General features: G+C 37.0%; 1 long non-coding RNA gene across 1 annotated transcript in view; it reads left to right on the forward strand.

Moving 5' to 3' along the window:
* Window positions 1-26,368, forward strand: part of LOC138835706 (uncharacterized) — a 49,672-nt gene extending 23,304 nt beyond the window's left edge. Inside the window, exon 4 of the long non-coding RNA XR_011374706.1 lies at window positions 26,293-26,368. This is a non-coding gene — a long non-coding RNA (uncharacterized lncRNA). The remainder of the gene's footprint in view (window positions 1-26,292) is intronic.
* The last annotated feature ends 233 nt before the right edge of the window (window positions 26,369-26,601 follow it).

Below are 26,601 nucleotides of genomic sequence, written 5' to 3' on the forward strand. Positions count from 1 at the left end.
AATTCATTCTTGGCTTACAGACAAAATAAGACATTCTTGTTTTTCTAAAAAAAAATAAACTAATTTTCTCCATTTTAGAAATAACAGTGAAAATAAACAAATTGAAGTTTAGAAGGAAATTCTACTTTTTGTAAGTTCATAAGCAGCCCTCAAACATAACGGCAGTCCTCTCCAGGCTGTAAGACTTGAGCCAACTAATGTGAAAGCTATTGTCCAATTTAAAAAGGTTCATGCAGAGTGTCTGTCCAGATGACAACATCAGAATGGCTAACCTATAACAGAAACAGAGTGAATGAGGTGCTAATTGATGTCATATTAAGAGTTGTATTGAAGGGATACATAATATCTTGCCCATCCAGAATGTATGAAGAGGGATTTGTCACAGGATCTTCCTCAGAGGTCCTGTGACAGGTACAGGTTCAGTTTGGTCTGTATTAATTTCTTAGTTATAACAGGAAATAACTAAAACCTGAAATGATCTGAAAGTAAAGAAGAGTGAATATTTTTGTGAAAAAGTAATCTTCTCTACATTGACCCTATTTTCTACACTGTGCTTTTGTAAATGACAGATTTCCTGATTGAAGACAACTATAAACAGCACAAGGAATGTGTACAATTACTATAAAAAATGAAAGTCAAAGGTGAAATAGGTATGTTTTTCTCATGGAAACAGAACCCTAAAAAATAATTTGCATATGGTAGCACAAATACAAGCTAAAAATAAAAACACTTAAAGACAATGAAAATTGAGTAGACAGAGATTAGAAAAAAAAAGGTGGAACGTAAATTGAGACATTACCCAAAAGAAAAAGTCAAATAAGGTTGAATCCGAGTTATTTTTAAAAATACGACTGCTGGTTTAATGGCATGCTTGATAAATATCATAAAACAAGCAAGAATAAAATCAAGTGTGACTAGAGAGAATTTGAGAAAACATTAAATTTTTATTGTGCTTGAATAATTCTAAACAAATGCATGGCATCCAATGTGAATAATTATTAGGAATAAAACAGAAAATTGGATAAAATTTATTGGTGCAATTTTATGTATTATAAGTTACATATACTATTAATCAGCATGTATGGATTTGTGTGTACATATGTATATTATGTATTTTTTATTATCTTTAAGTAACTATACAAAAGACTTGCCACATAACAAAGTGCAATGCATCTTGATCAATGTCACCCTTTCAACATTCTCACTCATCCTTCCCAACCCTCCCTTTCGCTCACTTTCTTAAATGTGTAGGATATATATTAAATTGTTGACTTCATTCTCTCCTGTTTTTCCTCTTCATTTGTCTGACCCTCTCCCTACGACCCTCCCTACCCCTTTCTAGTACCAGCTTCCTGGTGTTTAGCTTGTTGAACTTTGATTTTTCCTTTCTAAGGAATTATATTATTTGAGTTCTCTCTTGATTCTACCCTATTTCAGCCAATATATTTGTATACACTTACAGACCACCCAAAATATTTAAGTATAAGTTTGTAAGCTAATTCTAGCTTCTACAGATGAGGGAAAACATGCAGCCTTTATCCCTACAGGCCTGACTTACTTCACTTAACATGATTTTTTCCAGGTCTTTCCATTTCTTTACAAATGGTACAATATCATTCTTTCTAGTGGATGAGTAAAATTCCATTGTGTGTGTGTGTGTGTGTGTGTGTGTGTGTGTGTGTGTGTGTGTATATATATATATATATATATATATACACACACACACACACACATCACATTTTCTTCAAGGATTAATTTTAGCCTGGTGAATTAATTAAGCTTGAAAGAAAGAAAGGAAGACTAGCCAGAGCCTTACCAGTGAAATCTAGAGATAGGCATTGACAAGATCTGAGTGAAGCTAGGAGGATGGAACAGAATCATAGGGAAATGGGTGAAAAATATAGCAGAGGGACCCATCGGCTGCACTGGACATTGATGAAAATGAAGTAAGTAACTTAAGGGCAGTAATGAGAGGGAGGAATGAGAGAGAAAAAGGGAACAGCTTACACTAAGCAAAAGGAAAGAAATGTACATACCACCTGATTTGGAAGAAATACTTGTCTTGTCAAAGTTTGTAGAGGTTACAAGCTTTATAGACCATGATAATGACAATTCACCTTATGAAGGTTAAAATGTGTTTGTGACTTTAGCTAAGTATCATTATCCCACAATACTGTGAAAAATATGTAATCACTTAATCTCAATAAAGAAAAATTTAAAAAATAAGGCTTATGATACAATTTTTAAATGATCAGAAAGGCAGAAGTACACTGTGTTGAAAATAAGCTATACAATGGTGGGGAAGAGGAATCAGGAGGGACAAAACTGGGAGAACGCAAGGGGAAGAGATGATATTGCTCAAAAAGAAATGTACACATTACTTAACATGTAACTGTAACTCCTCTGTACCTCACCTTTACAATAAAGGTATGAGAAAAAAAGGCAAAGATAGAAGACCAACTTTGTACTTTGTGTGATGAATTTTATGGAAATGAGCCTTGAGATAGAGTACAAAAGCGAGAAAGGGAAGTTTAAACTACGGAAAGCCCTCAAGCAAACCAAAATTATTTTCCATAGACACTGCCCCAGGAAAGGTCTGAAAGAGTCATGAATAATATAGGTATTCTATGAAGAGAAGTAGGGATGGAAATGCAGTAAAAGAAATTCAATGCATGTCCTAAAAAATTAAGAAACATAAGGGAAGGGATGGGTTGTATGGGATTGTGAGAATGTTGAAATTAGTGATATTTATCAAGATGCATTGTATTTATAGACTGTTCTGTTGAATGGCAACTTATTTGTACAACTACTTAAAGACAATAAGAATATTTTTTAAAAGACAAAAATAGAAATTTCACCAAAGTAACATGTAAAAGTGTGTATTCTACATTGTTAGTTACTAATGAAAGGAAAATTAAAAATCATAAGATATCATTACACACCCACAAGAATAGCTATAATCAAAGAGCCAGACAAAACAATTCCTTAGTGAGGAAATGGAAGAGACAGAATGGTTATATACTTTGCTGGTAGAAATGTAAAATTCAGCAATCCCTTTGTCAAACAGTTCATCTCTTAAAAATATTGAACATAAATATTGAACCACATGACCCAATGATTCCAGTCTTATAAATTTACATGAGGAAAAAATATATGCCAACAAAATAACTATTGTCAAAATTCTAGTATCAAGTTTCATAATACCTAAACTTAGAAACAATAATAGTACATATGTATTATTAGATATGGCAATACAGATATATATATAATTATATATACATATAATTAAAGTTGTGGAATGTCCATTAAAAGGAACAGTATTTTGTACTAAAAAGGAAGAGTGATACAAACTACAATATAGATATCTTAGTCAATTCAAGTTGCTGTGACTACCATAGACTGGGTGGTTTAAATGATGAAAACTCATTCATTTCTCATCATTTCAGAAATGAAGTCCAAGATCAGTGTACTGGTGGGTGAGGTGAATACAAAAACAGAAAAGTACAAAAGTTTCACGGTTCCCAATGACAAACCACATCCTGGGGACCAAATTCATCTAAACCTAGTTACTTCCTAGGCTTATTGGGAGTGAGAATTTCAAGACATAATTTTGGGAAGACAAGAAGTTAATAAGTGTGAATAGACTTTACAATATTATAAAGGCCAGATGCAACAGACTATATCTTCTACAGCTAAGTTTTTATGAAGTGTCCAGAAAAGACAAATTCATAAAGGCAGAACTGATTGGGAGCTTGTGGGAAACAGCCCTAGCAGGAAGAGAAAGCAGACAAACAGAGAAATGGGCGTGACAGAATATTTGGGGTGATAAAAATGTTCTAAAATGGACTAGAAAGGTGGCTCAGTGGTGAGCGCTTGCCTTGCATGCATGAGGCCCTGGGTTCGATTCCTCAGCACAACATAAGCAAGAAAAAAAAAGCCATAAGTGCTGCTATGGCTCAAGTGGTAAAGTGCTAGCCTTGAGCTGAAGAGCTGAGGGACAGCACCCAGCCCACAACTGGACCACCCCCCCCCAAAAAAAAAGTTCTAAAACTGCCAATTGTTACAAAACAATACATTTACTTTTGAAAACCATTGAATTACATACTTAAAATAGATAAAATTTATGGAAATTCAATTTATTCCTTAATAAAGCTATATTTTTAACTTAAAAACTGAATAATCTTGAAGATACCAAGTCTGTTTTTACACATTTAGATGAATGATTCTTTTCCTTTCTCATCATCTGGTTTGGTTAAATCTGTTCTCAGAAGGACAAGTTTATGGGAAATTTAAATGTATAATTCCCTGGAGAGTTTATGAGGTTTTTTTTTCTGTCCTTGGAGGATAAACATCCAAATAACAGATGCATGAATTTCATTAATGATGAAAAATATGCAGTTTAAAAAAATGTTTTATCAGGATAACTTTCTTAGTTCTTTTCATTCCTTCAATAATCTCTTTTCCTCTTCCTCTCCTCCTAGTTTCCCCTCCTCCTTTTCCCCTTTCTCTCTTTCTTGTCAGTCTCTGTCTTACCCTCTGTTGGTACTCGGCTAGAATTCAGAACCTCAAGCTTTTTGTTTGACTGGTACTTTCCTACTTCAGATTGGGATGCGCCTTAAGGCCAGCCTTTTGCTGGATATTTTGGAGATGAAATGTCACAGACTTTTCTACCCAGGTTGGCTTGAAACTGTGGTGACCTCTGAACTCCTTTCTCATGAGTAGGTAGGATTACAGGTGTGAACCATTGATGCCCAACTCGTAATCTCTTTTTTATTTTATTATACATTTTTATTGTAAAAATGCTGTACAGAAAGGTTACAGTTACATGAGTAAGGTAATGAATACATTTTCTTTTATTTATTTATTTATTTTTTATTTTTATTTTATTTGTGAACATACTGTACAGAGGGGTTACAATTACATTGGCAGGATAATGCATACATTTCTTACCAAGCATTGCAGCCTCCTCCTTTGTTTACCATTCACCTCCCTTCCCAGCCTCCCCCCTCCCCCCCACCCAATCATTCCCCCCCTCCTCCCCCCACTGACATTGTAAAGCTCCTTTTTGACATGACAATTTGTACTTCTCATTTTTGCAACAGGTCCACCTGAATCCTTAAATGACTTGTTTTTCCCTATCTCCTCCACAAGTTATACTGACATCAAATATAGTGAAAGTGGGGGTTATACTGTGGGGGAGGGACATACAAAGCAACAAAGAAATAATCTTATAAATGTGTTAGAAACACATGCATGAAAGAAAAAAAACATTAAAATACATATCTAAGGGTTCATTTTCCTAACAACACATTATCTGACCTTTTCCGCTTGACTCATACATATACTAGATATTGCAAATAAGGGAAACCATGGGACTGTGTTTCTTTGGGCCTGGCTTACTTCACTTAATATAATTTTTTCCAAGTTTTTCCATTTCCTAACAAATGGGGCAATGTCATTCTTTCTGATGGAGGCATAGAATTCCATTGTGTCTATACACCACATTTTCTTGATCCATTCATCTACTGAGGGGCATCTGGGTTAGTTCCATATCTTAGCTATGGTAAATAATGCTGCAATAAACATAGTTGTGCTGGTAGCTTTAGTGTGGTCTTGTTTGTAAACATTTGGGTAAATGCCCAAAGGTGGGATTGCTGGGTCATAGGGGAGGTCTATGTGAAGTTTTTTGAGGAACCTCCATACTGCTTTCCAAATGAATACATTTTCTATTGAGCATTGTAATTCACTTTCCAATGTTTCCACAAACTAGTTACCAAATGATTAGGTCTTCATGAATGCTCTGGGCAAAGAAAAGGAACTCTGTTAAGATGTATATAAATAAATCCAGACACTGGTGGCTCAAGCCTGTAATCCTAGATACTCAGGAGGCTGAGATCTCAGGATCGAGGTTCAAAGCCAGCCTGGGCAGGAACATCCCAGAAACTCTTATCTCCAGAAAACCGGAAGTGGCGCTCTGGCTCAAGTGGTAGAGCACTAGCCTTAAGTTGAAGAGTGAAGGGACAGCGCCCAGGCCCAGAGTTCAAGATCCAGGACCAACCAAAAAACCAAAAAACAAAAAAACTAGACCACCTACTTAGCACATGCAAGACACTTTAGAATTTAACAATAGATGACCTAGCTGACTGCTAGTGCTTGAGTTTGTGCCTCTTTCCCCAGTTAATTTGACAGACTCTATATAGTGTTAAATGCTTTATCCATTCACTTCATTCAAGTGCAGAGAAAAATATGTCATTCTATTAAACAAGAAAGTCAAGCCAGATCTGTATATATGAAGATAAATGATCACAAGTGTTTATCTTCCCAAGACTATTTCAAAACCAAAGCATATAGAAGCCACTTGTAGGCCAGAAGTTAGAAAACTATGAGACAATTTGCTGTTTCATTACTATGATACTAGAAATTAATATGCAGTCAAATCTCTCTCTAATACGTCTCTAAGTCCTGTGACCTTAAGTTGCATAGAGCTGAAATGACATTAATAATAACCCCAATGTCCCTGTGTTAAAATCCCAAACTGATTCAAATCTGTAAGCCTTCAACTTTAGTCAAGGAGTCTTGATCTCACCAACACCCAGAAATAAATGCATCTACCTGTATATCTGCTTCATTTTTGTTGTCTGCCCCTTGACCGGGACTCCTTATAATCCTTCATGAGCAGTTCATTTTTTATCTCTCTAACTCACTACATGGGTCCCTAACTTCAAAGTGTCCCTTGGAACGATAACATTTAGAGATTTTCCTAGTCCTCTACCACTGAAGTGCCTTGCTGGCCCTGGATAGAAAATAGTCATCATCTGTTAATTTTCTTCTAAGGCATGAAGCACAAAAATCCCAAGATTATTTTACCCCATACAGATATACCAATGCATCCATTACCCCAAGATAGACTGATGCATACTCTGATATATTCATTCCCATTTAGACATAAAAATACCAAATTGATTGTCAGTGTAAGCTCAAATTGATTTCCAGTATAAGCAGGATAAACATGTATTTATTTGAAATATGTGAACACATTGTTGCAAACTTTCTATCTCTAGTAGAATGAATGTATTTTTCTCGCCCATGCAACCCTGTAGTGACTTCTCCTCTGGTCTTGATATGTTGAAGAGATCCATATGTATTATCCAGGCTGAAAACACCTGTAGATTTTCTAGTTTTCTAGTTTTCTAGTTTCTAGTTCATCAACCTTAGCACAATGTCTTTTATAGATACCCATTAGTCAATAGAAGCAGTAGGTGAACAAACAGAGACACCTTTCTATAGCATTAGACCAATTTTATATTAACCTCTTCCCAAGGATGTACATTCAAAAACATTGTCAGGATTTATATGGCTATTCCCATAGTACTTTTAAAACTACTTTTTAGCTCTCTGTTTGTTTCTAGCTCTCTGCTCTCTCTGCTCTCTCTCTCTTTTCTAGCTCTTTTCTCTCTCTTTCCTTTCTTTCCTCTTTCCTTTCCCAGCCATGTGGAGTGCCAACCTTGCCTGGTCCCAGCAGGTCTACTGAATAAACCTACCCCTTACCTGAAAAAAAAAACTACTTTTTAAATATTTTTATTATCTTTAATTAGTTGGACAATGGAGTTATCATTCAATAATCTGGTTTATAAATACAGTTGGTCTTGATCAGTATCACCTCTTTCACCATTCTCCCCCTAAAAATACTGTTTTCCAACAGCAATTCATCTTTGTGATCTCATTTGGTCTTCTCTGTAAATACATCCCTAAACTTCTTTCCTACAGGACTATAGGAAAGGATGCTTCCTGAATGCAGTAGAAGAAAACAAAGCTTTTGTTATCTGGTCCCTCAGGGCCTAGCCAAGCATATTTTATTTGTAACCTATGTGATCTTTTGTGAAATATACTGGGGATTTGTTTTAATCAAGTGTAATCAGAGCAGGCATGGAAATGTTTGTCGAAAAAGAGGAAATTTAGCCTAATAGATACCTAGAAATTCAAGCTATTTCATGCAGGGTCCTGTGAGAAAACACAGTTGATCAGGAAGCAGAAGGAAGAAAAAGGGAGCATGGCCCAGAGTATTCATTTAGATTTTCTGAGGAAGTAAAGGGAAAAGCAGCTTAAGTACAACGCATAAGTTTGGGATGGGATCATTTGAATTTTTTTGATCTATTGGTTGTAGCAGTTTATCCCAGATGACAAGACCTGGGTGTGAGGTGTTTTAGGGAAGAGCAAGTTTTGGCTGGATACAACAGAGAGGGTTATGGGCTCTGAATTGGCAGATTTCGATATCAAGGGTACATGTTGTAGGCAGTTTGCTTTCTCTAAGAATTAGGTGGCTCTGGGTAAGCAATCTTTCTAGCAGAAAAAATCTCAAATGCTAACGCATAACAATATAGAAAGTCCAGCTGGGCATCGGTGGCTCATTCCTGTAATCCTAGCTACTCAGGAGGCTGAGATCTGAGGATCATGGTTCAAAGCCAGCCCAGGCAGGAAAGTCTGTGAGACTCTTATCTCCAATAAACCACTAGAAAGCCAGAAGTGGTGCTGTGGCTCAAGCAGTAGAGCACTCACCTTGAGCTGAAGAGCTCAGGGACAGCACCCTGGCCCAGAGTTCAAGCCCCACCACTGACAAAAAATAAAGAATATAGAGAGTCCAAGCATGGTAGTAGACCAAAGACAAAAGGATTAAGTCTGAGTTTTGCCTGAGTAAAAATGTGAGGCCTTATTTAAAATACACTAAATGCAAAAAATTTATGGTGGGGGACATTGATCAAGTGGTAGAGCTCTTAAACTGCTCAAACGGAAATACCTAATACCACCAAAAATTGCATGAAATAAAAAACAGTGATCAAGCTGATCTGAAACTTTGGCAAAGTAGCATGGTATAAAATTAATCCTCAAAAATCAATAGCTTTCTTATATGACAATAATGAGAAGAGCATGGCTGAAATCAGGAAAGCAACTCCTTTGGCAATAGTCCAACAAAAAAATAAAATACCTAGGAGTTAACATAACTAAAGAAGTGAAGGACCTTTATGATGAAAACTAAAAACCTGAAAAAGGAAATTAAAGCAGAACTAAGGAAGTGGAAAAACTTCCCATGCTCCTGGATTGGGAGGATTAGCATTGTGAATTGTCAATACTGCCAAAGGCTATCGACAAATTCAGTGAGATACCTATCAATATCCCAAACTCATTCTTCAATAAAAAAGAAGCAATCCAAAAATTCATATGCAACAATAAAAGACCCTGAATAGTAAAAACAATTTTTAGCAGAAAGAAAAGTGCTGTAGGAATATCAACACCAAATTTTAAACTCTACTACAAAGTCATCATAATCAAAACAGCTTGGTACTGGTATAAGAATGATCTGAGGACCAATGGAATAGGACTGAAGACCCAGAAATGAACCAACAGACCTATAGCCACCTAATCTTCAACAACAGAGCTAAAAGAAATAGAATGGAAGAAAGACAGCCTCTTCAGTAAATGGTGCTGACAAAATTGGTTAAACAACCGTAGAAAACTAAAGCTAGATCCTTATTTATCACCCTGCACTAGAATCAACTATAAATGGACCAAAGACCTAGAGTAAAAGCAGACTCATGAAAACATTACAGGAAGGAATACGGATCTTTGGAAGAGGCCAAAATTTTCTTAATAAAGACCCAGAAACACAACAAATCAAAGAAAGGTTAGACAAATGGGATTGCATGAAACTGCAGAGCTTCTGCATGGCAAAGGACATAGCTAGCAAGATCAATAGAAAGCCCATGGATTGGGAGAAGATCTTCACTAGCCATATAACAGACAAGGGCTTCATATCTAAAATATATTTAGAATTCAAAAAATTAACTTCTCCAATGACAAATCCTCAAAGAAAAACACTGCCTGATTAATAAGTGGGCTAAAGACTTATAGAGAGACTTCTCTGAAGAGGAAATAAGAATGGCCAATAGACACATGAAGAAATGCTCAACTTCTTTAGTCATAAAAGAAATGCAAATCAAAACAACACCGAGATTCCACCTCACCTCAGTTAGAATGGCAAAAATCAAGAAATCTAATTACACCAGATGCTGGAGGGCATGTGGCCAAAAGGGAACCCTGCTGCATTGTTGGTGGGAGTGTAAACTTGTTCAACTGCTCTGGAAAGCAGTATGGAGGTTCCTCAAAAGACTACATATAGAGCACCTCTATGACCCAGCAATCCCACTTTTGGGCATTTACCTAAATGATCACAAACAAGACCATACTAAAGCTACCAGCACAACTATGTTTTTTGCAGTATTATTTACCATATCTAAGGTATGGAACCAACCCCGATGCCCCTTAGTAGATGAATGGATCAAGAAAATGTGGTATATATACACAATGGAATTCTATGCCTCCATCAGAAAGAATGACATCGCCCCATTTGTTAGGAAATGGAAAGTCTTGGAAAAAATTATATTAAGTGAAGTAAGCCAGGCCCAAAGACACATAGGTCCCAAAGACACATAGGTCCCCTGGTTTTTCTTTTTTTTCAATAAGGTAATCATTGAGGTATACATCGAGGATAATCTTACCAGACAAGTAGAAAAGCACAAAAGCTATGTACATATGACCATATAAGATGGTGCTAAGTGAAATGAACCCCAAGATAAGGACAAGAGGTTTTTTCTTTGTTGCTGTTGTTTTAAAAATGCTTATAATGTACTATGTAATTTCTTTTGTCTCTTTTGTGTGTTCTTCTCCCATGGTATAACCCATTTTCATTGTATTTGATTCCAGTGCCTTGGATCTTGTATATACATTTTTCTAATTTGGAGAGGGGAAGAGAAATAACAAAAAGGTGAAATAAGGACACAGGTTGACCCATTTTAACAATGAGATATACAAGACACTATGTTGAAAATGAACTTTACAACTTCAGGGGGTGGAGGGAAAGGGAGGATTTGGGGAAGTGAGGAGAGAAGGGATGGTAGGGGATAAACAAAGGAGAGGGTAACAATGCTCAAGAGGAAATGTACTCATTACTTTACTCATGTAACTGTAACCCTTCAGTATAGTATCTTTACAATAAAATATATATATTAAAAAAGAAAAAGTGAATATCATTTCTTTTAACCTCTCTAGACTTCAGTTTCTTTTGCTGGAAATGAAGTAACCTCTGATATCTCCTTACTACTTCCTGGTTTTTAAGGTTAAAATCCTTGGCTCTGGGTTATGTGCTATAAGCTTATGAGAATGAATAATAACTATAGTTAAGATATGGCTCTATCCCAATGTAGAAGTATTATTTGTGTCTAGAAAAATGTTTTCTTTAAAGGAGATAAGTCTAATAACCTTACAACCAAAATATTTGGTGCTCAATTTATGTTTTTTTCTTTAATAGAAACTTAGCAGATAGTACATTTTAGTTGTCTAGTATAGCCATGGTAGGTTTAGGATGTGGGGAAAGCATCTGAAAAATACTATTCATAAAACTAGAAGAATGAAAGCCAGTTTGATCAGATAAAATATAGCTATTTATATATAAATCACTTGAGAATAAACTAATCTTTTTTGTGGGAGAAAATTTAATGTTCACTCCTTGATTATTTTGCCAAATATGGTCATATGCATGTCTGTGCATAATAAAATTTATAGAGAGCAGGCACCACCACGTTATTTAAGAAATATTGTTTCCAGAAAATTATCCATGGTACATAAGCAAAAATTTACAAAATATAATTTTCATTTCACGACTTCTATTTATAATCTGTGCTCTGCATCTTTATTGTCTTTCCCAATTCTTATATAACTCAATGAGTTCCCGGTAGCATTAACCTATTATAACATTAAAGCACATTCAGATTTGATCAGAATCATGTGTGGTTGTATGGATTGTGGTCTGCAGATTCCAGGAATCACAATATTCACACTCAATCCTGGTCTTCCATATGATTTTTTGGGGGGGTCCAGTCGTGGGGCCTGAACTCTGGGCCTGGGAGCTGTCCCTCAGCTCTTCAGCTCAAGGCTAGTGCTCTACCACTTGAGCCACAGCACCACTTCCGGTTTTTTTTTGCTTATGTGGTGCTGAGAAATCGAACCCAGGGCCTCATGCATGCAAGGCAAGCACTCTACCACTGAGCCACCTTCTCAACCCTTCCATATGATTTTAATTTAGATGAGAGATGCATCTTGCAATGTGTACACCTGAGAATATTGTAAAAATAAAGGCTTTGTGTAGGATGGATAGTTTCCAGTGGGATTAGCAAGAAACCTCTATAACCAGATCAATCACTATGTACCTTTTCTACTTATGATGCCATAACAGATACCATAGACAAAGTGGTTTAAGTCACACACATTTATTTTTCCTTATTTTCCTCAGTTTTGTATGCTGGGAATGGAAGATCAGGGTATTAGTTGAGTGGATTACTGGTGAAAATAACACAGCAATCATTTTCACTGTTTCTAAACGAAGATGGGAAGGAGGAAGGGGAAGAGAGAGAGAGAGAGAGAGAGAGAGAGAGAGAGAGAGAGAGAGAGAGAGAGAGAGAGAGAGAGAGAGAGAGAGAGAGAATATGGGGGTGTGTGTGTGAGAGAGAAGAGTTAGTTCTCTGGTGTTTCCTCTTATAAAAGTACCAGCCTCATTTAAGACACTTCAAATCTTCATGACTTAGCTTTAATTATCCAAACAGAAGAGCCATCTGAGCAAGGACAAATAATGGAATACAGAAATAATTAAGATTAAAAAAAATGTTGAGCATGGGTTTAGGAGGCAGAGAGGAAGAGGCTCAGTTGGAAAGTGTGCTGTATTGACACACCATTAAGGTTAGTTTATGGAATCAAATTCTCCTCTGTTTCTAGTAGGAATTCACATCAAAAAAGCACAGGGATCTCTAGCCCATGGAGATATCTATGGTGAGAGGGTCTTTGAAATCACTAGAAGTGAGGTGAAAAGGTTCATCAGTGTATTTCCAGAAGAGGATCTCAAGATGCAGTAAAGACTGTCTGAATAACAATGCAAGGTAATCTGTAAACTGGGTTTGTTGAGAATGGTGGCAATGGGTTGTGGAATAGAATAATAGGGTAACCCTCAGAGAACCACACTTTACCAAGCCTAGATCTATGGTTGTGAAGTATCGAATCAACTGCTTGATTCCAAATATAGAATCCAAGAATATGGACTCTGCAGAGAACCATTTAAACAGAAACCATCTTAGACTGTCTAGAATGTATGAACTTATAACAAGTTCAGATACTGATGGACATGCTACCCCTCAAGAATTCAAACACTGTTACTAAAATGACTACTAACATATTAACTAAATACTTTATAAGGAAAAGCCTTTGGACTTGTATAAACTTTAATGGACCACAGAGTATTTAGTGTGGTTCTAGAACATGAACTACTTGCTCAGTTTCAGCACTAACCATGTCAGCAGTTGGACTACTAAATTGTTAGCTCCATTATGCAGAGTCAGTGATTTACTTTCATCTGGATTGTTTCATTCGAGAGCATTATTCTCCTCAAGAACCTAAGCTCAAGAAGAGATATCAAATGCCAGATGAGAAACAACACACCTCCCACGGTAAAGCTAAGATTACAAAGAGAAAATACAGTAAAATGTTTTTTAAATATTAACTTTGCCCTTTTGATATTCTCATCTTCCCTTTTTGTGTAAAAGCTAATAGTGATCTCTGTTCCTCAATCCAGGGAAGGTCTTCTCATCCCGGGCTTCTTTTCAAATTTTCAGGAAGCAGTTGGAGCAGATACAAAATGCCTGAGAAACATAAGATAAGAAGTCAGATTTGTCTCCCCACCTCACATTAGAAAACTATTCTGCCATGCATGAGAAGCAAGAAAACGATAGAAATAAGTGGAAGAGAACACAGTGCTGTGGACCAGAAAAAAAGGAAACAACCCTGTATGTTTTTAATGTAGTCCTAGGACAGTGGTTCAAGGTCTCTCTTAAGAGAGAGGTTAAGGTCTCTCTCATTAGAGAGCTGTCTTATGGTCTCTAAATAGATCCAGGAAAAAGTGACACAGACAAGGGGCAAACGGATGTCAAGAATATGTAGGCAGAGATGTGAAGGCCCTCACTCTTCAAGAGATCACTAAAAAGCAGTAACAGAATTTTTGGTGTATACACCAACAGGGAGGGCAGAGAGAGCTTCCTGATCTAGTGGAGCCACTGAGGGAAGACCAAAGGGTATCACACTGATGACTAGTGGGTGTAGATTAATGAAGTCCAGACAGCATCTTTGTCCTAGGCTTGGCCTACATAAACCTTGGCCTATATAACTCTCTATCAGATAACTTCCAGAATCAGATAACTTCCAGAATCAAACTGAGGAAAGGAGACAAAGTTTAGCAAAACACATGTCTGAAATCTCCTTAGACAAAGTTTAGCAAAACACATGTCTAAAATCCCCTTAGAGGTATAAAACATAAGAATTAAAGTTCTTTTGCAGCTGAATATGAAGCTTCAGATTTATATTGGCTAAACTGCCACATGTTGCCAGCTATAAATTATATACATTTATGTCTAGATATACATATTGTGACCCAACTGCCTACATGTCAATCTGTTTCCTTTAGTCCTTAATGGCCACTCTGGATAGAACTTCTATAGTATTTAGACTACTTCTTTGCTATGGATACATTTCAAAAGAAACCAAAGATGCTCCTAATGTCATAGAGCTCATGGTTAGTGCAGGAGATAGATAATATTCCAAAGAACAAATCTGTGACATGCTATGGGGTGATAAGCGCAGTAAAAATTATGAATCAAGGCAAAAACATTACTAAATTTCACATGGTCAGTGAAGTTATTGAATTGCATTGATCGAAAGTCATGTTCTTTGAAGCATTGACAATACTTTCCATATATTATAAACATTTTTCTTAAGAAAGCAAATAGGTAAATGAAAAAACACAAACATTTATGCTGCATTCATTACAAAGGGTAATTAACCATTCTATTTAAAAGACTGAAAATAAAGGTGGAAAGAAATCATACACAAAAAACCACAGCTATTTTTTTTTCTTTCTTTTGGGGGGGGGGTCCGGTCGTGGGGCCTGAACTCTGGGCCTGGACACTGTCCCTCAGCTCTTCAGCTCAAGGCTAGCGCTCTACCACTTGAGCCACAGCGCCACTTCCGGCTTTTTTCTTTTTGCTTATGTGGTGCTGAGGAATCGAACCCAGGGCCTCATGCATGCAAGGCAAGCGCTCTACCACTGAGCCACCTTCCTAGCCCCCACAGCTATTTTTATTTTAACTTTAAATATATCTGATTTAACCTTTGTGAAATATTATAGCATCAATGAGTAAAAGAGCACAGGGTTTATGTATGGGTTCCTAAATCAGATCTTTCTAACCATGTTGACTTTGAAAAGTTAGTTCATCTTTATTCTTTTTTTCTTTATCTACAGTTTTGAGCCTCAGTTTTCTGTGTGTAAAAAGGCAGAAGGAATTTCAATCTTGCTGTGTTCTTCTTTGGAAAGTATGCTAATAACAGTCATTTAGAATCATACTAATGTAAGCACTCAATAAATGGTGATTCTAGGTTGCATAAAGAAATAGAATGGAAATGAAACGGGATATTTTGAAGTAATTAGAAAGAGCTCAGTATTTTCTTTTGGAATCTATACATTTATGTGTTTTCTCATTCTGTCAGAGAATAATGCAGTCTGCTCTCTGAAGTTCTATTTAGGAACCTGCCCTGCCTCCATCCTCCCCAACAAATATCTACCCCCTACTCACTACTTTGGAGTAGTACAATTGACATTCTCTTCCCCTTTGCATTTCTTGTATCTTTCCCCCAATTAAATTTCCTTCATTCTAGTCAGGCTAATTTAAGAAGCTTAAACTTCTTAATAGAGCACTAGCAAATTGAATCTTTCTAATGAGCCCTGAAAAACAGCTTCAGTTCCCAGGAATCATACACTGAATCCCTCTTGGCTTTTAAGAGTCACATATCATATGATCCTCTCCTTGTCTTCAGTGGCATTGGTGTTCTCTTTCATAGCCATAATTTCCTTCTTTGGAATCACTTACTGCATTGCAGTGCCAGTGTGCTCTCAGACTGTGAGTTCTTTGACTCTTTAAAGGCTGAGATCATGAAACTGTGACTTATGTTATCATGTGTGTGTGTGTGTGTGTGTGTGTGTGTGTGTGTGTGTGTGTGTGTGTGTGTGTGTGTGTGTGTGCATGTGCCAGCACTGAAGCTTGAATTCAGGACCTGGACACTGTTCCTTAGCTTTTTCACTCAAGGCTGTCAGACTACCATGTGACCCAGAACCACACTTCCACCTTTTTGTTGATTAATTGGAAATATGAGTCCGATGGCCTTACCTGCCTGGACTAGCTTCTAACAGAAATCCTCAGATATCAGCTTCTCCAATAACTATGATTACAGGTATGAGCCAAGGCCTGGCTCTCAATTATAGTGCTTGATGCAATCTGGGAGTTCAAATATTTTGATCAACAAATGATAAAAAAAAAAAGCGTCCTCCTCCTCCTCATGTAATATACAGAGAAAACCTTAGCCCTTTGCATTATGGTAGCAATTTCACTTGTTACAAGATATGTGTTTTATATTCTCCTGAATATTAAGGCTATGAGTCTCAATTAAATAACCCAAGGCACATATTTAGTAGAGGAAGTTATAAGTCCAAACCAAAAGGAATGTTGGTGAAGAGAGAATTTTTTTTTAGCAGATAGAGGCTTTCATCCTTTCCAAATTGTATATAAACATGGCCACTTTTTTTGTTTTGATTTTCGTTGGCTGTGGGGCTTGAACTAAGGGCCATGATCCTGTCCCTGAGTTTTTGTGCTCAAGGCTAGCACTCTACCACTTTGAGTTTTCTGGTAGTTAATTGGAGATATGAGTCTCACAGACTTTCCTGATCAGGCTGGCTTCAAACGACAATCCTCAGATCTCAGCCTCCTGAGTAGCTAGGATTACAGGCATGAGCCACCAGGGCTCCGCTACATAGCCATATTTTACTACTCTGTTTAATACCAGCCATGTCCTTGGGAACCTGAATAGTCATCATAGAAAGTTAAAGATACAGAAGATGAGATGGCTTTGTCAGCTTTAAGCCATCTCTATTTACTCTAGATTTATAGCCACCAACAACTAAATTCTGAATAAAAGGCATTATTTTGGTAAGGTCCTTCCTGGAGGTCATCTGAAATACAATCTTCAGAAAGCTAAAGTTTTCCCAGAACAGTGCCCTGAGAAAGGAGTTGGATTTCTTCTCTAAAACTATTCAAAGCCAACAATTAATTTGTCTATGAATGGATTCCAACCGCAAAGGTTGTAATGACATTAGAGGATACCAGACTGGCTGCAGGCATAAATAGTTCCCTCACCATGGAATGAAATGTGCTTGCATCCTGGCCCTGCTGAGAGAGCTGGGGATGGTGGGAATGCAACCATTGTGTCCCTGAAGGCTTGGGCCTTTCATTTCCCTGGGGAGTACTGCTTTTTAAGGTGCCACAGGATCAGTGGATGAACCCAGTCTGAGGTCCTCAGGTCATATGTGAAAGAGGAAAACTTCATGGGAAAAATTATGTGAAAATGAAAATAGATGGAATACACAACTATTATCTAGCACCCTAGGGAGATTTTAAGTATAGCCTGAAAAGGGAGGGCATGGCGGGGGGGGGGGGGGGTAAAGAGTGAGGAGGAGAGATAGTGGAAGAAAGAAAAGAAAACTGGGTTTGAAGTTTAGTCCTAGCAGTGTTAGCAGATGTGTGTGTGTGTGTGTGTGTGTGTTTGTGTGTGTGTGTGTGTGTGTGTTGCTTTCTCTTGAACTGTGTCCTTACTGGAGATGTGAACTTCCAGATAGATTCTGTGTGATACATTCTAGTGCTGAAATTCCATGGTAATTGAGAGGCAAATACAGATTTTAAATAGCCATAAAAGAATATTAATTCTGAATGTAAAAATATAATAACTCTGAAATAGCAAAAGGCAAGGGGAATTTTTGCCATTTGGTAGCAGGCTAGAAGTTTGTGGCTATCTACTTAATCCCACCCACCTGACATCCTGGGCTCTTCATTAGTTCTATATCTTCAAAAGACCAAAAACTGGTGATCATAGGTCCTTGAAAGAAACATCTCTTTGATTAGGAAGACTTTCCTAATCTTACCTTCCCCAATCACAAGTCCCTATTTCTTTTGCTGCTCTTACTAGATTCGGATGAAATCTAAGGCCAGCTTTTTGATGAGTTTGTCTTAATCACTTAGATATTCCCAAGAGCTACTGTAACACTTGTTACATTGTAAAACACCAAAAAAATACATACTAAAGAAGTGGGAAAATGATGGGCGATTAGGTTATATTGAAAAAAGTGTCTGAGCACAGAAAAAAGAGAATGATCATTGGCAATTGAGTACCTTTGAAATCTTTTTCAAATCTGAGATTCTTAAACATCCAATTAACTGAATAGTTTTCTGAAGGTCAATATGATTTTGTGATTATGACCCTTCCTATTCATTTTAGCAATCTGTCTAGTTCCTTCAATAGCAGTATCTCACCATCCTTAGGCTGAAAACTACTTTTAGGGTGGTAATCTTTCTTTTTATTTTATTGTAAAGATGTTTTACAGAGGGGTTACATTTACATGAGTAAGGCAATGAGTACATTACTTGTCGATCATTGTTACCCTTTCCCTTGTTGTTGTCCTACTATCCCTTCCCTCCCCCACCACCTACCACACTCCCTCTCCCACCTAACGCCCCCACCTCCATAGTTGTGAAGTTCGTTTCCAATATACTGTCCTGTGGGTATCATTGTTGCAAAGGGTGATCCTGTTCTTCTTTCAGCATTTTGTTATTCCCTTACCCTCTCCAGATTAGACAAATGTATATACAAGATGTAGGGTACCAAAATCAAGTACAGTTTGGGCTGGGAAGGTGGCTCAGTGGTAGAGTGCTTGTCTTGCATGCTTGAGGCCCTGGGTTCGATTCTTCACCACCACATAAGCAGAAAAAAAAACAGCCGGAAGTGGCGCTGTGGCTCAAGTGGTAGAGCGCTAGCCTTGAGCTGAAGAGCTGAGGGACAGCGCCCAGGCCCAGAGTTCAGGCCCCATGACCGGACCCAAAATCGAAAACGGAATATATCATAGGGGGAAGAACATACAAAGGAACCAAAAATATGACATAGCACATTTAAAACAACAACAAGGATATACCTCTTCTGTTCATATCTTGGGGTTCATTTCATTTAGCATCATCTTATATGGTCACAGCTCATCTAATAAGATTATCCTATACTTATACTAATTATTGCAAATAAGGGAAACCATGGGACCTGTTTCTTTGGGACTGATTTAATCACTTAATATGATTTTTTTCCAAGTATTTTCCATTTTCCATTTCCTAACAAATGGGGCAGTGTCGTTCTTTCTTTTTTCTTTTTTTTTTTTTTACTTTGAATGTTTTTAATTATTGTTAATAGTTTTTGGGGTTTTGTGTATTTTTATTATAAAAATACTGTACAGAGAATTTACAGTTACATGAGCAAGGTAATGAGTACATTTCTTATCAAGCATCGTGTCATTCTTTCTGATAAAATCATAGAATTCCATTGTAGTACATACCACATTTTCTTGATCCACTCATCTACTGAGGGGCATCTGGGTTGGTTCCATATTTTAGCTATAGTGAATAATGATGCAATAAACATAGTTGTGCTGGTAGCTTTAGTATGGCCTTGTTTGAGATCATTTGGGTAAATGCCCAAAAGTGGGATTGCTGGGTCATAGAGGTGCTCTATATGTAGTCTTTTGAAGAACTTCCATTCTGCTTTCCAGAGTGCTTGAACAAGTTTACACTCCCACCAACAATGCAGGAGGGTTCCCTTTTGGCCACATCCCCTCCATCTTCTGTTGTTATTAGATTTCTTGGCTATAGCCATTCTAACAGGGGTGAGGTGGTACCTCAGTGTTGTTTTGATTTGCATTTCTTTTATGGCCAGAGAAGTTGAGCATTTCTTCATGTATCTATTGGCCATTCTTATTTCCTCTTCAGAGAAGTCTTTCTTTAAGTCTTTAGTCCACTTATTAATCAGGCAGTTGTTTCTTTGAGGATTTGTTGTTGGGGCATTTAATTTTTTGAATTCTAAGTATATTTTAGATATGAGACCCTCGTCTGTTGTATGGCTAGTGAAGACCTTCTCCCAATCCGTGTGCTTTCTATTGATCTTGTTAGCTATGTCCTTTGCCATGCAGAAGCTCTGAAGTTTTATGCAATCCCATTTGTCCAACATTTCTTTGAGTTGTTGTGTTTCTGGGTCTCTATTAAGAAAATATTGGCCCTAGAGTTTCTCCTATTCCTTCTTGTAATGTTTTCAGGGTGTCTGCTTTTACTTCGAAGTGTTTGATCCATTTATAGTTGATTCTGGTGCAGGATCTAGCTTTAGTTTTCTACAGTTGTTTAACCAATTTTGCTAGCACCATTTACTGAAGAGGCTGTCTTTCTTGCATTTTATTTTGTTTAGCTCCCTTATCAAAGATAGGTGGCTGTCTTTTTAACATTTTCTTCATTTTGGTTCTAGAACTTCAAAATTACAAAAATAGTACAAGGAAAGCTCAGAGATGCTTTCATAATCCTTGAAGAAGGAACAAATCTTATACTGGTTGCTCTATAATCTTTCATGTATTCCAACTCCAGTACTCTTCAAAGAGAAAAAGAGATGTGAACTCAAAGAAGACATTGGAGAAACCATTTCATTGGCAGGGCAGAAGATTGAATTCATCTCATCTGTTGGCTGTGCTCCCCAAATGTAACCTGGGGAAAATAAATATCAAATGTATCAATGATAACTTTTGTTCCCCTCCTCTATGTTCTAAGCATCATAAGATAAGGAATAGTATCTCTCCTTAGTTCACTGCACATACCTTCCACTGAGTGAGGTTCTATAATATTTAAAACATTTAGAACTGTTAGAAGTTGTCCAAATCTAAACATTACATTTATGAAAATCTCCCTTGTTAATGACCAATACTTGGGCAGAATATGTCTGTCATTTTTACATGTCCACATTTTTTTACCTTTTATGGGTGGAATTTTATAGGTCATAAATTCAAATGCTCTGAGACCCTTAAAAGTTATTTATTCTTATTTTCTCTTCCAATGCTCTTTTGTTGAATTACTGACTCACAGAGCTTAGCTGAAACTGGCACTAGTCTAACACTAATAATATTTTTAGGGCCTTTCTGCCAAGAACTTTAAAAAATAGTGAGGTAAGTAGGAAAAAGCATTTCCTCTCCAAAGGCCAGATCTTGAAAGTTTACCTGTGTGCTGGCTACCATAATGCCTTTTCTATTCCCTTGGCACCTGACTTTAGCAGGGTTTCTTCAGTAGGAGTTTAAGGAACCTGGGTTTTCTTTGTAAACAAATTATTTAACATTGAAGCTATAATCAAAATGTTTTATCACCATTCAGTGTTTATCACCTCCTAAATTTGCTGTGGGAACATTTGGAGACAGTATTCATAAATATACTCAAATCATTAAAGCCATTGCCCTAGATATAGATATTCCTTTCATATCTGTCTTTGGATCTCTTTCTTCTTTGTATTCATTTATAATAATTACAATGACTACTTCCAGAAGTGTAAGCCTGCAACATAAGCCAGTCTCTCTGCCTAGGGAATCGATTCTGGGAACTCAACAGCATAGCCTGAGCCATGTCCACAGAAAAGTTTCAGGTGGAACTACCATATTCTATAGTGTTCTTTAAGGCCTTTTGCCCCGGGCTAACTGAAATTCATGAGTTGGTGTTCAATTAAATGAGTTAAGTGGAGTACTGCCGTATGAATCTAGGTTCTGTTGCAATGTTGAACCTACAAATAAGATTGCCATGTGCTAACGCGAGAGCCACTAAGATAAGGCAAAGGAAAACAAATATAAAAAGGCACATAAGAGTCGGTACTTGCTAATGCTTTATGAGATTAATGCACCTAATTGTTACAGGAAAAGCTTTACGTGGCATATACCACCCTCTTCATTTTACGCAGGGCAAACGGAGACATGGAAAGAGTCATAGTTTTGAATCAAGTGTTTGGGGGAAAAAAGTTGGAGTCATGTTTTAATCATCTGAAATGAAGAGGCTCACTCCTGCTGTGGAAAACAAAAGATGGATGACAAGCTTACTAATTTAGAGGCTTTCCCTTTCTTACTCTGTATAGAGCCGAGTAGTAACATGAACATTTCCGGCGTCTCCCTCCTCCGGCCTATTGGTTCTAACTCAGTGAGCAAGCATAGATGATTTGAATTTAAGAGTTCTCCATCCTACTACAGGGTAACTTTAGTTAAGGTATGATTATTAAATTGAATGGCAGTATGGGTCTATTTCTTCTCTGTTTCATGAGACAGGATACCTCCTCTTCCCTATAGAAAGCAGACAAGCAATGGGATTTGTTGTCCCAGTTAATTGAGGTAGGTAATTCTCCAACTTCTCCCTCCACATTTAGATGAATAAATTAGCCTTCACTCTGACTCTTTCTATGCAGGGAAGTATTATTTATATCCAGGGTAAGGCATTGAAACGGTCATAAGTGAATGAGCCATTATCTCAAAGCCAACTTTATCAAGAAACTGTGTTTTATGTATTTTAATGAACAACCATCAATGCAGAAGACTCTTTTTAGTTCCTGGTTCTCTTTGTTAGGATAAGAAAATGAAGTAATTGTTATTTGAGATTGCAGGCACCTGTCAGGATAGAAATAAAAGGTTTGTGTTTACCAAGTTGTGATTTTTTCTTTGGGAAGTACTTATTTCTAAAATTGCTTCCCTGTCTGACCAGTGCCCACCACAAGGCAATTATTCTGACTCTCAGGTTCCTTATCTGAAAAGTAAGGATTATGGATAGCTCAAGTTTTAAATAAGGATGATACTATCCCCTCTTAGATCGATCACAAGGCATGTAGAGAGCATGGGAAGTTTTTATATCTCTTCTTAAATGGAAAGCAAAGTTCCTCCTGGGCTGACAGGAGACCCTGATGGAGTGTCAGAAATCATTAAAATAAAAGAGCAAACATAAACAACAGGAGTCTTTGATCTTGGGCCTTGTACATTAAAAATAATAGAGAGTGGTTATATCAAATTACATTCTCTAACCCTATTAAACCCCAGGTTGATCTGACTCTTTCCACATTTCAGAGGCCTTTTGGCCTCTGCAGATCTAATAAAGAAGGTTGTCTTATCTCTGCTCTTATTAACACTGTATTTTTCTGTATTGGGAAGATAGTATGTTCAGAAAGAAAATGAGATCTTGAAAGCTGATCATTGTAACTAGACTACCTACGTATCTGTGAGTTTCCCTAGAGGACAAATCTATTTAATATCTTTTCCATGGAAGAAACAGGAGACCCATAAAAACTGATAATAAACTCACAGTCACAGAACAAGTTAGTGATCAAGTAGGAAAAATTGAGAAAGCATAGTAACCTATTGAAAGAGCAAACATTCATTGGTGGTCATCTATCATGGGTCAATTTTGTACTAGATTCTAAAAGTTAAGATTACAAAGATAAATAAATATTAATTACTGACCACCTACCAAAAACAATAAAGTGCTGGTGATCCGTGAAAAGAAAGTACAGAATGTGATGAGAAATCTCAGGAAATGATGACCTTTTTATTAGGGGAGGAAAGCCAGAAAAGCTGTATATAAAAAAAAAGTTGTATAAAGAAAGTCTAGCCTAGGAAGTGGTACTGTGGCTCAATGTAGAGTGCACAGGGACAGTGCCAGGCCCAGAGTTCAAGCTCCAGCATGTTTACATACAACCTCTTATCCCAGTTCTTGGGAGGTGAAGGCAGGAGCATATTAAATTTTGAGGCCAATATGAAGCACATAGCACGACTCTCTTTCAAAATCATGAACAAAAATGAAAGTATATATACACATGAACACACATAAGTGTATAATACATTATATATAATAAACACTTTTATATGTACATATAAACATATATACAGATATATCAACTTCTATTCCAATCAAATTACAATATCACTTCTATAACTAAAGAAGCATATTAAGATGAAATGTTTGAAAATGTTTACAGTGGTTTTAAATAATGTTATTTAATTTGCTTGCCTAATAGTCAATAGTTTCTAATTACATGTCAAACTGGTCAAAGCTAGCATATAACTTCAGCCGCTGATCATGGAATTGGAATAAGAAGGGCAACATAATACAAGACTGAGAACCATGAATGTTTGCCAATTTACTCTACTAGGGTAAAACTAATTTTTTTGTAAAATTTTCTTAAAACTAATGTTTTTTTAAAAAATTACCCAGATAGCCAGGCACCAGTGGCACATGCCTTTAATCCTCGCTGCTCAGAATACTAAGATATGAAAACCATGGTTCAAAGCTAGCCCATGCAGGAAACTCCTTGAGACTCTTTTCTTCAATTAACCACCAAAAAGCTGGAAGTGGAGCTGTGGCTCAAATGGTAGAGCATTAGCACTAAGGTTAGTGATAGCTCCCAAGCCCTGAGTTCAAATCCCAGGACCGGCGCCCATGCACATGCCCACATGCACACACGCATGAACATAAATACTCAAATTATCCAGATAGATACTTAATGTATGCACTCATTGTGTATTGCTCAACAAGGCAAGTGGGATAGTCAATAGCATGTCACAGAAGAGCTGTTTTTGTTCAGACTAGAATTGTTATTAAGTGCCTAGATATTCATCGTCACAAATGGCTGTTTTGTTTTTAATTGGAGAGCCAATTTAAGTAAATGATTTATCTGGAGATGATAAGTATTACAGCACAATACTACCAAATACAAAATTTGCTTTAATCTACCATTTATTGAACACACACAATGGATCAAGTGCCATTTTAAGTGATTTGCATATATTGTCATAGTTGAGGCTCACAATTCATTATAATTAGTGTTATTATACTCATTTTCACTCAGTGCACAATCAGAAATTCTAAATGTTAAGACAATATGCCTAAGTTTATACAGGTTGTAAGTAGGAAAGCTAGGATTTATTTTTGCAACTCAACTGTGATTCAGTTAAACATTATTGCAGGCATTTCAGAAAATGTAATAGTACAAATGTCTTGGTTCCTGGTTTCTGGGATCTTAAAATGTTTTGGGGAGTCAGATCTTTATGAGAGGAAAGTGATTTCAATGCTAGGGTTTTAGAAGCAAAGTCTTGTAACAGTATTTAAAAGAATGTTCTCGCCGGACGCCGGTGGCTCACACCTGTAATCCTAGTTACTCAGGAGGCTGAGATTTGATGATCACGGTTCAAAACCAGCCTGGGCAAGGAAAGTCTGTGAGATTCTTATCTCCAATAAACCACTAGAAAACCGGAAGTGGTGCTGTGGTTCAAGCAATAGAGCGCTTCCCTTGAGCTGAAGAGCGCAGAGACAGGGCCCAAGCCCAGAGTTCAAGCCCCACGACCGACCAAAAAAAAAAAAAAGAATGTTCTAGATCTTACTTATGTTTATTATAGCACTCTACTCAATTGCCAAATTATGGAATCAGCCTCGGTGCCTATCAGCAAATACATGGTAAAAAAAAAATGTACACAATAGAGACATTTTTCAACCGTTATGAAGAATAAAATTGTCCTTTGCTGGAAAATGGGGGGAATTGGATTTCATCATATTAAATGAAAGCAGCCAGTCCACAAAAGTAGATATTACAGACTTTCTCTCACTTGTGGAAGCTGGGGGGTGGGGCCGGGGGAATTCAAGATCATACCATACCGTAAGGCCTTAAGAAGTGGAAGTGGAAGGAAAAGGTGGACAAAGGAAGAGGGTAAGGAAGAATAATAGAAGGGGCAAATAAAATGGAGTACACTATATGAAAGTACACAATGGTCACAATGAAACCTTTTACTACCTACAATTTAATATACATCAATTGTAAACTAAGTAAAAGGATTGTTGAAAGAGATCAGACTTTCGTTACACATCAAATGAGAATTATGTCTACAGGTTATTGGCAAAAGAGGATTCTGAACTCAGTTCCTATAGAAATACATAATTAAGTTCAAAGTTCAGTGGCTAGACAGGCCACTCGAGTGCATGGTATGTGAAGATGACAACAAATAGTAGGCTTATAAAATAGAGAAGAATGGGAAGTACAAGGCCATGGACATCCCTCTCTCCCCACCCAAACTGGAAAACTTTAAAGTTTTCTATATTTTTTTAGTGGATAAAAATCTTTTCCTCTTTTTTAAACTGTTGTTAATTTTCTCAGTAGAATACATTGAATAGTATAATCCAAGGATTTATTTTTCAGATCTCCTCTCTGAATTTCACACCACCCCTATTTTCCCAGATATGATAGGAAGCAGAGAAAAGAATCCAGGAGGAAAGAATCTAGAAGCAGAGCTCCAGATGTCCATCATGACCACTTCAGCAACAATGGAGCCCGGAATAGGCTGTCATCTATGTTCAAATTAGTGGCCTTATTACAGATGAGCTGGTATAATAAAAAACATTCTGGTTGACTAAGCTTTCTGAATGATTCTGTATGATTCATTTTGGAGCAGGTCTTCAGTCTTGTTCTTGTGGAGTCTTGTTTTCAGTGGACATGTTTGTTGTTTGGCAGGTCATACCCAGTGAATCAATGACCAGAGTTAAGGAC

The sequence above is a fragment of the Dipodomys merriami genome, unplaced genomic scaffold, assembly GCF_024711535.1.
Source record: "Dipodomys merriami isolate MVZ:Mamm:240054 unplaced genomic scaffold, mDipMer1.0.p SCAF_24, whole genome shotgun sequence".
NCBI classification, from domain to species: Eukaryota; Metazoa; Chordata; class Mammalia; order Rodentia; family Heteromyidae; genus Dipodomys; species Dipodomys merriami.